The following is a 13354-nucleotide window of genomic DNA, read 5'->3' on the forward strand; positions in this document are numbered from 1 at the left end:
TTATCCCCATCTCCTTTCACCAGCCCCATCTAGACAGGTTGAAAACCACTCAGTGGAGATTCTACCTTCATCCACACCCTCTGAAACTAAACCCCTTCTGGAAAACTTATAAACCAATCACTTCATGTCTTTATAGCACACTCCCCCATTTTAGGTAATCAATGTCTAAGTTGCCCAACTCTATCAACCCTGTATACAAAGGGGGATGGGAATGATCCTTCAGCATAGATTTTTGTAGCTGTACTAGCTGCACTAATTATCAACTGATTCCACTGTGGTAATGGAAAGGTCAAAAGTTAAGCCTACTAGTTGCTCCACAGGAGAAAGATGTAGGAGACTACTTATGTAAATATTTACAGCCTGTGAAATCCCATGGAACAACTTTACTTTGTTCTATTGGGTTGCTGTAAGTCAGATTTGACTCAACAGGATTGAGTTTTGGAATTCTAATCTAACACTCCTGGTGTGGCGCTGTAGGATAAGCAAGCGATTGCAATGTCAGTTTTGAACCGCAAGGTCGACAGTTCAAGTGCACCAGCTCCTCCTCGGAAACCCTATACAGGGGCGCTATGAGTCGGAACCAACGTGATGGCACTTAACAACAAAAACAACAATCTAATACTCCAGTTCCTGGAGAAAGACATACTTGGTGAATTAGAGGGTCAGCAAAAAAGAAGACCTCAATGAGATGGATTGACACAGTGGTTCCAACAATGGGCTCAAAAATATCAACTGGAAGGAGATGGGGTGCAGGACTGGACAGTGTTTTGTTCTGCTGTACATAGTGCTGCTATGAATTAGAACCAACTCCATGGCACCTAAATACAATAACAAAATGAATAACTTAAATTGCTGCATACTTCAAAACAGCATTTCCTAAGACTGTATAAAATACCAATAATTTTAGTATTTCAAAGAGATTTTCCTATTTTTCTTAGGTTTTTATTTTTGAAAAACTAGGGAGCAGGCTCTTGATTTCTGAAACAGTATCAACAGACTGGATTCAATACAAGGACTAGATTAATCAACAGGCTCAACACAGTCAAAAGTTGATCTAATAAATTGTAGTCAAGGATCATGATAGAAAGAAAGCTAAGTATGCAAGTCAAGAAATTCTCTAGGAAAAAAGACAACCCTGAGTTTCTTAGGAATGTAAGGGCATTTGGGGAAATGCAAAGAAACTAGAGTTGCAAAGGCAAACAATACTCAGAATTAAAGATGGTGCTTCCTTTCCTAGAAACCCCATTTTGAAGGATAGATTGTGTGTGATAATTCATCCTGTACACCACTTAAAAGTTCAATGAATATAAAGGAGTATACAATCTACTGTTAAGTTAGTTAGGTCAAGTCATTCTAAGAACCAGAAGCTTCTCCCTCTGAGGCCCATTTGGTCAAAATGACTACAAACTGAGTCTTTCAAAATAAGTTAATGAGCATCATTGTCTGTGTGAAGATATTGCCTCCAGGTAATTTAAGAAGCTAATGAAATGAAAGAGAAGCTGTATTTATGGTTTTCTAAAGCTGTGGCAAAATTGTCTTGGCAACACTCTCTCATGTTTCATGAAGCAATTTTCTTCGGCTCTGATATACTTGAGTGCTCTTAAAGAGTCTCACCAATGATTAGAGGGTTTGCATAAGTCACAGCAGTGCTAAATTTGGTATCAGTTATGCTTTGCTTTTGGTTCTCAGTTTCATGTGTCTTATGAGACCCTTTGGGATGTCACTTACCAACAACAAAATACTGAATCTATGGCCACAGTTTTCTCCATAAAGTTATACATAGTCACTGGTGGTGTCAGATCTGCTTCTAACTTGTCACTTCATGTAGCTTTTAAAGGATTGTAACCCTTAAGTATATATATAAAAAAAAAGGTCAATGCAAGGGTGGTTTTTCTCCCTTTGTATAATTCACAGATAAACATTTATTTAAAAAGAAGGAAGCTTATCTGATGGTGATGGTGGTAGTGGTTGTGTGTCTTCCAGTCAGTTCGTACTCATAGTGAACCCATATAAGGTTTCTGAGGCTGTAAATCTTATGGCAGCAGAAAACATCATGTTTCTCTCATAGAGCAGATGGTAGATTTGAACTGCTGACTTTGAGGTTAGCAGCCCAATGAGTAACCCACTACACCACCAGAGCTGCTTTATCTGATGGTAGAGTTAATAAATGATTAAATATTTGACTCCAATGAAGAACTATCATATTTTTAAAAATCCACTTAAATTGCAAAAATTTGAATCCATAGTTGTACTGATGAGCATTTACATTTGGGATGAAAGCCTCCATTTGTTTTTACAATAAAAAATACCATGTTCAATTTTTCTAAGTAAATTTCCAAAGAAACATTATTGGATTTGTAAAGCGCTATGTATCTTCATGGCTCTAGTTGTACATTTAACTTAATATGATGAATGTGTGTCTGTCTTCCAGAGTTACTCATACACCATCCCCAAGTTCAATTTTGATTCTGCTTCTTAGTATTTATAATTTTTATTAGAATGAGAAATGCTTAAGAGTTCTGTTTCAAATATAAAATAAAAAGATAAATTGTTTAAATGCCTTACATATACAAGCAACATATGCAAAGTGCTATAGAATATATATCTAAATATTTTCAAAGTGAAGTTTTTTCCTTAGCATTTAAAATTTAAGCTACAAAACTGATTTATATTGATGGAATGAAACATATTCTGAGCAGTATAAAATATAACTTGTATATTAGCTGTGCTTTACACTTACTTCCAAAATAAGACTGTAATAAGTCAAATGATTTGCATATAAGCCCCATTATTCCAAGATAAACCTACACTTTGAAGTTTGACTAAATGGCAGCAGTAAATTTTTAAGTCAATACTCTGAACAAACTATTAGATTACTGAGGTGGTATTTTCTTCTTCCTCCTCTTCTGAGGCCCAGGAGAAAAATAGTACACCAATCTACAGTATTTTATAAAATCCATTCATGAAATATGGGGCATGCAGACTTTGAGGATGAAGAACTATAGCACTTAATTATGTTCCTTTGCAATTATACTTATCACAGAGTACAGACTTGCACTAGGCATTCTTACTGTGATAGATGGAGCCTTACTGTCAATGATGCAGAAAAAATAACTGTTCCCTTTATTCAGCACAGCTAGGATTTTCCCTAAGAGATTTGGTAGATCTGCTGCTATGGGTTCCTGTACTCATAGCAACTCATAGAAGCTAGAATTGACTCTATAATAATGGTTTTGGATTTTTGGTTTGGGTTCACATAAGAAGAAACTATTCTATAGCAAGTGTTGTTAGATAACTGCTGACATCTAGTAAGCTTGGTTGCACTGAAGCCACATTCAGTCAAAGTGAGTAAATACAGATTCCATAAGTGAATTATTTAATGCATGAGAACAAACACACACACTCACAATCTCTAGGATGTGAGAAAAATAGAAAAATGTGAAGATTTGGACACTGAGAAAACTCTGCCCACTTTATTCAAATACATACCATTCAAATGATATCAAGCATGTTTTCATTATCTGAGTATTTCACACAAAAATAGCCTCATTTCTCTAGTTCACCTATCTATGTAAATGTAACAAATTATTTTTTCAGAAGTGGGAATAGTTTGTTTTTTTTAATGGAAGTGCTATTTTTCTACTAACCTTAATCTTAATAATGTGACAATGAAAATTTACTAAATGTTGTTGTTAAGTGCCATCTAGTCAGTTCTGACTCATAGTAACTCTATACAGTATTTCCTAGACTGTACATCTTTGTGGAAGCAGAAGGCCTTATTTTACCCCCATTGAATGACTAGTGCTTCCCAGACCTGTGCTTATCCAACAGAAACACTTGCAATAGAGCCAATAGTTTAATTTATGATAAACCAAATTTTCTGTTTGCCAAATGACTCAAAATTTGTCCTAAAATGTTCATTTTACTAGAATACTTTTGCTAAATTAATTTTCCCTCATAGAGTTGGTGTGTAATAAATATTTGGCATCATTATGCTGTTGTTATTTTGTTAGATTCTGTCAAGGTGGTTCTAACTCATATTGACCCTATACACAATGCAATGAAACCCCGCCTGGTCCTGAGCCATCTCCACAATTATTGTTAGACTTGAGCCCACTGCTGCTACCGCTGTGCAGTTCATCTCCTTGAGGGTCTTCTTTTTTACTGACCTTCCACTTTACCAAGTCAGATGCCCAGGACTGGTCCCTCCTGATAACATGTCTGAAGTATGGAAGATGGACTCTCACCATCCTGGCTTCTGAGGAGCATTCTGGCTGCACTTCTTCCAACTCAAATTTGTTCTTTTGGCAATTCACTACACTTTCACAATTATTCTCTGGTATCATATCTCAAATGAATCAGTTCTCCTTATTCATTGTCCAACTTTCACATGCATATGAGGCTACCGAAAATACTATGGCTTGGGTCCAGCACACATTAGTTTTCAAACTGACATCTTTGCTCTTGAACGCTTTAAAGTGGTCTAGTGCAGCAAGTTTGCTTAATGCAATATGTCATTTGATTTCTTGACTGCTGCTTCCATGAGTGTTGATAGTGGATCCAAGCAAAATGAAGTCTTTGACAATTTCAATCTTTTCTCCATTAATCCTAGTATTATTTATTGGTTTAGTTCTGAGGATTTTTGTTTTCTTTACATGGAGGTGTAATTCATATTGAAGGCTGTAGTCTTTGATCTTCATCAGTAAGTATTTTAAGTCCTCTTGGATTTTAGCAAGCAAGGTAGTATCATCTGCATATCACAGGTTCTTAGTGAGTCTTCCTCCAATCCTGATGCCACATTCTTCTTTGTATAATCCAGTTTCTTGCATTATTTGCTCAGATTGAATAAGTATGGTGAGATGATACAACCCTAGGGCATATATTTCCTGATTGTAAACTACTCAGTATCCCCTTGTTCTGTTCAAATGACTGCCTCTTAGTCTACGTACAGGCTCCTCATGAGCACAGTTAAGTGTTCTTGAATGCCCAATCTTCGCACATGTTAACCATAGCTTGTCATGATCCTCATAGTTGAAAGCCTTTGCATAGTCAGTAAAGCACAAGAAACATCTTTCTAGTATTCTCTGCTTTCAGTCAGCATCCACCTGATGTTAGCAGTGATATCCCTAGTTCCATGTGCTCTTCTAAGTCTGCCTTGAATTTCAGGAAGCGCCCAGTTGGTATACTATTGCAACCATTTTTAGTTATCTTCAGCGCAATTTTACTTGCATGTGAGATTGATAATACTCCATGATTTCCTCATTCTGTTGAGTCACCTTTCTTTGGAATGGGCACAGATATAGATCTCTTCTAATCAGTTGGCCAGGAAGATGTCTTCCAAACTTCTTGGCATAGATGAATGAGCACCTCCAGTGCGTTATCTATTTGTTGAAAGATTACAATTTGCATTCCGTGAATTCCTGGAAACTTGTTTTCACCAATGTCTTCAGTTCAGCTTGGACTTCTTCCTTCAGAACCATTGGCTCTTAATTATATGCTACTTTTTTAAATGGCTGAACAATGACCATTTATTTTTTATGTAGTGACTGTGTATTTCTTCCACCTTATTTTGATGCTTTCTGCATCTTTCAATATTTTTCCCATTTAGTCCACAATGTCAGCAGTTCAAGCTCACCAGCTACACCTCAGGAACCCTATACAGACAGGGTTGCTATGGATCGGAACCAACTTGACGGCACTTACTAACAGTAACCAAGCACTATTAGGAGCCTTATTTATTTCATTCAATCCCCAGAACTCCACTTACAGACACTATCTATCATCACTTTTATAGATTAAGAAACTGATACCTGCTGCTTCTGTTGCTGCTGTGCTGTTGAGTCAGTTTTGACTCATAGGGACTCTGTAAGGGTTTCCAAGGCTATAAACCTTCATGAGAGCAGAAAGCCTCATCTTTCTCCCTTGGAGCAATTGGTGGACTCACACTGCTGACCTGCAGTTGGCAGTCTAATACGAAACCCACTAAACTACTAGGATGCCTTACTAAAACCTAGATTGAATAAACAATTCCCTAATGTTTCATAGCCAGTAAATAGTGGAGTCAGGATTTTTACCTCTTTCTATAGGAACCCAAAGCACTTGCACATTTACCATATTACCATATCTTAATAGCTCCTGAAGTATCCAGATTACCTTTGTACAGAAAATGCTGAGTTTGATCTTAAATTTGTGTGCTTACCAGCTCAGTGGGTAAACTGGCTTCTTTCTACATTCTGTGCCAGTCAAGGCTAAGTATCTCTGCATTTTTAAACCCATGGACCCCTTTTAAAATGCCATGTAACTTTGAGAGATTCTGACATGCTCCCGGGAGAGTGTATCCAACTGTAAGAGTCATTATACATGTGTTTCTTTACCAAATGAGATGATTCTTTCTAGCTTTAGCTACCACAATTAGTATTAGAAAAACAATATGGTTTTATTTTGCTTATTTTTCAAATTCAAAGTTGTATATGAAATATGACTTTAAACTTTGCACACCTGACTCTCTGGTGATCCTTGTACCCTTTGCATGCTCACATCTAGGCAGCCCAATCATAACCTTACTCTTGACCAATCTAACTTCAACTCCAAACCTAAAACATGAGCACTCTCTCTACATTCTTCTTTGATTTTGTTTTTGATATACATATTTGAATTTTATATTTAGTTTTTAAAAAAACAAAAGTGTTTAACTTAATGCCATAGCTTTATAATAAAAAAAATAAACTGAGCCTCTAGCAGTAAAAAGCCATATGCATTAAGACACTTAAGAAGTACATCTGATAATGTGAGGAGAGAGTTGCCAAGTTTCATGTCTTAAAAATAGCCGAGCTAACGATCCTCATTACGAGGTGTTTTGTACAAATGGTCTTTTAACCATAAACTCTGAAGCCCCCAGTTTTTGTGGTGGGATAAGACTGAGCTAGGCAGTTCCATTGTTCCCTAACAGTCTTTGTATTTCTTTTCTGTTGGGAAATGAAATGACTTTGATCTTTGAATCTCGATTTTCCTAAAAAGGCTGCAGCTTCAGGAAATAAAAGCAGATGCTGTTACAGTTTATAAAAGTGCAGACAAGGCCTGTAGCTGTTGTGAATTATAATGAATTCTGCAACAGCCCTGGTCCAGATGTATCATTAATGCCTTAGAGACTCAGAAACTTATAGGCATTTAGTGGAAAAACTAGAGAATTTAATTATTTAAAAAACAGTCATTTGACTTTCTCTCTGTATTATCTACAAAATGTACTCACCTAATGTTACCATTGAAATTCAGAATTAAACTCAATTTTAGAGATCCTCCCAAGTTTTAAAAAAAAAAGTTAAAAATACCTATTTGTATGTATATTGTAGGACTCAAACCATTAAATGAGAGAGAGAGATAAAGGACAATCCAGCTTTATTCTAACAATGAGACTAGTTTTCTATGAAACTGTCAATATTTATAAAACATATAGAGACTTTACAGTAGACCAAATATCTCTGAAACAGAGAAGCACCTGTATACTTTTGTGTATGTTTAAAAATTCTATAAGGAATAAGGATATTGTCAATTTGGAACATAGATTGAACTTTGTATCATAACCAATTATTCACAATAAAAATGTTCACCAAGATAACAATTTTGTTAACTTACGGCTGACTTCGCTTACTAAAGTTCTAAGAATGAAACTTGAATTATCAGTGAATAGTAACTGCTTTAACATGGAACAAGTCTCATTTAGTTGTCCTGTGAGCAATATAGTCCACCACATAGAGCTAAAATAAGCCAGAACGTGAGAAGGACAGAGGTAAGAGAAGGACAGGAAAAAGAAAAAGAAACTTGCTCACTCAGCAGTTGATTTTATTTCTTAATGGTTTCTTATTCCCTCCTAATACCTTCCACTCACATCCCAAGTAGAGCAGTTGGCAGAGAACACAACAAATGGATGAGAAGCTCAACACATGCAGTATATCTGGCACCCAGGCACTTGATTTTTGTTTGCTAAACAGTCAGATTTGAAGCACCTGGCCAGCTGATGTTCCTATTTGTTTTAATGCATTATCAGCTTCTTGTTGCTGTTCTTAAGTGCTATCAAGTCAGTTCTGACTCATAGTGACTCTGTATAGGGGTTTCTAGTGGGTTCGAATCATTGATACTGCAGTTAGCAGTTCAGCGCTTATCCTCCAGCACTATACCATGACTGTTGTTGTTAAGTGCCATCAATTCTATTCTGACTCTTAGTGTCCCTGTATAGGGTTTATGAGGAGTAGTCGGTGGGTTTGAACTGCCAATTTTGTGGATGGCAGTCCAGTGATTATCTTTCAGTACTACACAAGAATTCTAGCAGTTAGATAGTAAGATATCACCATTAAAAAATCATACAATGTCTAGTTATTTTATTCTTGGTACAGATGACTGAGATATCCTAATGGTGCAGTGGTTAAAGAACTCCGCTGCTAATTGAAAGGCTTGAATCCATCAGTTGCTATATGATAGAAAGATGTGGCAGTCGACTTCCATAAAGATTATTGTCTTGAAAACCCAATGGGGCAGTTCTACTGTCCTATAGGACCACACTGAGTCACCATCAACTCAAGGGCAATGGATTTGGTTTATAAATTGCTGAGATACTGAACAGTGAATTTATAGGTGCAACTGGTTTATAATACTAGATTCAGATGGTATTTTATAACAACATCTGCAGTGTCAAATATAATAGGTCTTTCAGTAATGGATCTGTCTGAAGGAGCATTTAGCCAACTAAACCAAGGGTAGTCATAATGTAAGATGCTGACTGAACCCATTAGGTAAGAGTAGAAGATTTGAGAGCATGGCCACAGATGGTTGTTTGCTTTCTTCTGTACTACCATCACTGCTTTCTCATAGATTACTAAATTCAAAGCTAAAATACAGTGCATCTTTCTCATGCAGTTTTTCTGGTCATCAGGTAAACTTAGCAGCACTTTCTGCTCACCTAAGAGCCTTGGTGTGGTGCTCTGCATTAAAGTGTTGGACTGCAAAGTCATTTGAATGGCAAGGTTGGCGGGTCAAGCTCACCAAGCTGCTCCTCGAAAACTCTATGCTATGAGTTGGAACCGACTCGACTGCACTTAACAACAACAACAAGACCCCTGGTAGCACAGTCCATTCAGGCACTCAGCTATTAACCGTTAATGGGTCAGTGGTTTGAACTCAGCAGCCACTCCATGGGAAAAAGATGTGGCAATCTGCTTCTATAAAGATTGGCACTCTTGGAAGCACCGTAAGGCACTTCTCCTCTGCCCTCCTGGGTCATGATGAGTCAGAATCAGCTTGACTGCAATGAGTACAGTTATGTTTTGGTTCTGCTCACCTATCACTTTATATCACCAGTACATGTGTATCTATTATTGTTGTTAAATCCCATTGAGTCAGTTCTGACCCATAGCAACCCTATATAGGGTTTCTAAGAGATGCCTGGTGAGCTTGAACAGCTAACCTTTTGGTTCAACCTGACTATACCGTCCAGTGCATTAACCCACAGCGCCATACCAGGACTCCATATATGTGTGTCTACTATATTTCCTTCTAAAATAAGAGTTCTGAGAAAACACGAACTTGGTGTCTCACTATCTCTGTAACAATACCTGGTTGAATCTGGATAAATGTTTGTTGATCAAGACAAAAGTCATACAATGACTGGTAGAAAACTATGTGAAGGGAAATTGGAAAAGACCTCCTGATGGCATCATGCTTCACTGCAAGACCTTTATGCTTTCTGCAGAAGTAGACTTCATGGAAATGGAAGGAGAATTTCTTATTTGCCTAGCAAAGCTTACAGGTGTTGCTTTATAGAATGAAATATAATAGAGAGAAGTAAGTACAGTTCTAAGATTTACTTCCTGTTCTTATTTGGAGAAACTATACTTTTCCTCTTAAGCATAAATATTCCATTTATCTTGTTCCCTTTTTATCTAAATTATGTTTTAAAACACCCTGACTGTTTTATAATGTTATGAAGGTATGATCCTTTCTCCATGTTTTCATAACCATTGACTTGAGGACTAAAGATAAGTAGCCAAAGCTTTAGTGCATTTGAACTGTAATAGAAGTAATTTATATGCAGTAGAGCTATCAGTCACTCATCACAAGGAATACTTTGGACAGGAAATAGTTTTCAGTTATTGGTATCTCGCGGCCCTCAATTAGGAGTTTCCCAGTGACACTATCATTCTCTTAGTATTTTATATCATTTTTCAGTTGATATAATACTTGATTCAGATGCCAATTACTGTACTTCAGGTATTTCAGTAGATTCACTTTAAATAGCTTCGATTTCCCTAGTACTTAGAGAAGTTTCAAGTTTACTTAAAGTCTGTCTTACAGCTTGTGTCACAATAAAGTGAAAAGCCAAAACACTTGTTCTTGACAGAACCACTTTAAGGAAACCATCTCAATTACTTAGGAGCTCAGAGTTTACAATGGATTCAATAACACTGGCTAAGGCTTAGTTTCCATAACTTGGCTATATATGGAAAGACGTTTCTAATTTCCACACTATTTCAAACATATTTGGATTTTGTTTTTTATTTGAAAAACTTAGTATAATTTGCAAGGTACTTTGCTGACAAAACAATTAAGCACTTGGCTGCTAATGGAAAAGTTAGTGTTTCACACCCACCTGGTAATCTGCTTCTGTAAAGTTATCAAGAAAATTCTATGAGACAGTTCCACTTTGTCACATGGGGTCTCTATGAGTCAAAAATCACCTTGGTGGCACCTAACAACAGTATAATTTGTATTAAAATAATGTTAATGAGAATTATAAAACTGTAAAATATATTCCCTTGGAAAGGGAAACTTATTAGACTGTAGTTGATTACAAACTCAATCTCCATAAGCAAGTTTAATTAGTAGAAGTACTATATAGTGCCCAAAATAGGGGTGTGTGTATATGTGTGTGATGGTCCTTTTCTCTTCTGTATGGGTTAGACCATCTCTCATGAGGTTCTGACTGACTCGTTTTAAAAATCACATTGGCTGACTAGTGTGGCTGAAAAACAATGCACATAATATTGTTGTTATTAGCGTCGTCAAGTTGGTTCCCATTCATAGCAACCCTGTATAAGATTTCCGAGGAATGGCTGATAGATTTGAATCACCACCTTGCAGTTTAGTGCTTATCCTACAGTGGCACACCAGGACACCACACATAATATTAAAGGACTTTAAACTGTCATTCGAAAAATGGTTGAAAGGGACACAACAGGATGTCATGTGTAAGACTTACAAGAATTTTTCCTATGTGATTGTAGACAACAGAAAAAGATCAATGGGCTGAAAATTAGGCACGATAAATTCGGGTTCAGAAGGACTGATTTCAGAAACCACATGGAGAATTTCTTTACTTTGCTCTCCACAGTATAAGTTGAACAGCAAAAGTAGCCAAGTTTAAGAAACTTTTGATAGAGTTGGTACCTCATCAGATACTTTAGTAGAGGTGTATGAATTTATGCTTGTCCCTATATTTGAAAATACTTCTATTGCTTATTTTCTAGGGATGCGTGTGTTTACACACAGACATATTCTATAAGAACAGTAAATGTTGAGATAGTAAAAATTGAGTTCAGCTGCTACTAACTACCTATATTCACTTTTCTGTGATTAAGACCATACAGAAAATATGGTGGGTTAATTTTCCTTTCTTTGAAATGATTTCCAGGAATAAATAATAATAAGGATTTTCTTGTTCATTTTATGATTAATAATGTATTAAACTTTTTATCCTTTTTTGAATATTAATGTGATAATATATCCCATGTTTTAGCTGTATTATGGATTCAACAAATATAAAGAATTCAAAAGTTGGAAGTTTTAAACTCTATGCAGTATATGTGTGTATGTATGTAAATGTTGTTGTTGTTGTTGTTGTTGTTGTTAAGTGCTGTCAAGTTGGTTCTGACTCATAGAGACCGTGTAAAGGGTTTCCAAGGAACAGTTGGTGGGTTCACAGGCGTGTATTGAACATGGTTGGACTTAGCTCAAAACTTCATTTCTTCTTTTTCCCTCACTTCCCCTTACGGGTGACCAGTGTGGTCACCAGTCAGAGCACGTGTCTGTTCGTGTATTCCCACTGAGTCTTAGTCTTGGAAGGGGGTTTGCCCTGAGGGGAACCTGACCACTTGCCTTGATGTCTCCTAAGCAGGCAACTTGCTTGTTCTTGTGGTAGTCAGTCAGACTGCTATTATTGTTTTGTATTTTTCCTGTCAGTCTTTCTTTCAAGAAGTATTTTCTGTTCTTCTAACTGCTCTAAGCTGGTCTGCTTGTCCTTTCCAGTCCCACCTCAGAAGATTTTGTATAGGGTTCAGGATTCCACCTACGGTCTTATGTAATGTAGAGGTTCTTCAGGAAGCCTCCTTCACTGGGCACGTTGTATCCCCATTTTAGGTATTCCAATCAATTATAGACAGAAGACAGACTTACAAGCTTTCTATGGTGATATTTCTGGCTGTTCCTTTCTCTCTTCCTCAAGTGTCTATTTTATAATGGTATACAAGGGAAACCAAGATTCAAAAGACAGCCAAGCATCTTAACATTATTTCCCCCCCTGGGTTCCAACCATGTCTCAATCCCTGTGTCCCAGAGCCCTGTTGTTCCAAGGTTGTGCATACAACATTCTTTACCTCTGACCCACTTAGCCCATGCAAACCTGTCTAATTGTTTTCCCATCTGCCTTGTTCTTCCATTCCCCTCCCCATTCTTGTGTATTGCCCCTGTTCCCAGCACACAAACTGTCCTGTGTCTATTCTCTGCCCTGTGCTCCACCTTCCCCTCCCTCCCCTCAATCCACCCCCACATCCTGGTAACCAGCAAAGATTCCACCCCCGCCATTAATATGGGTTATTTTCCTTAGTCATTTATAGTAGTGGTCGTATGTAGTATTTCTCCCTTTGTGACTGACTAATTTCACTCAACATAATGTCCTCAAAGTTCATCCATGTTATGTGACAGCTTACAGCTTCCTTGTTCTTCAGGGTAGCATAATATTCCATTGTGTGTATGTTCCACAGTTTGTTTATCCGTTCTTCCATTGATGGGCACTAAGCTGTCTCCATCTTTTTACTATTGTAAACAGTGCTGCTATGAACATTGGTGTGCATATATCTACGCATGCTATTGCTTGCATTTCTTGTAAGTAAGTACCAAGTAAAGGAATTGCTGGATCTTAAGGTATTCCTATTTCAGACCTTCTGAGGAAGTGCCATATTGCTTTCCAGAGAGGTTGGATCATTTTGCAATCCCACTAGCAATGCAGCAGCATACCAGTCTCTCCACATCCTTGCCAGCATTTATTGTCCTCTACTTTTTTGATCTTTAGTGTTGTTGGGGTGAGATG

At 37.1% G+C, this 13354-nt stretch overlaps 1 protein-coding gene across 1 annotated transcript in view; it reads left to right on the forward strand.

Moving 5' to 3' along the window:
- COL19A1 (collagen, type XIX, alpha 1) overlaps positions 1-13354 on the forward strand; it is a 506470-nt gene that overhangs the window by 115601 nt on the left and 377515 nt on the right. The gene's annotated exons all lie outside the window — the stretch shown is intronic.

This window comes from Chrysochloris asiatica, unplaced genomic scaffold (genome assembly GCF_000296735.1).
Source record: "Chrysochloris asiatica unplaced genomic scaffold, ChrAsi1.0 scaffold00019, whole genome shotgun sequence".
Classification (NCBI taxonomy): Eukaryota; Metazoa; Chordata; class Mammalia; order Afrosoricida; family Chrysochloridae; genus Chrysochloris; species Chrysochloris asiatica.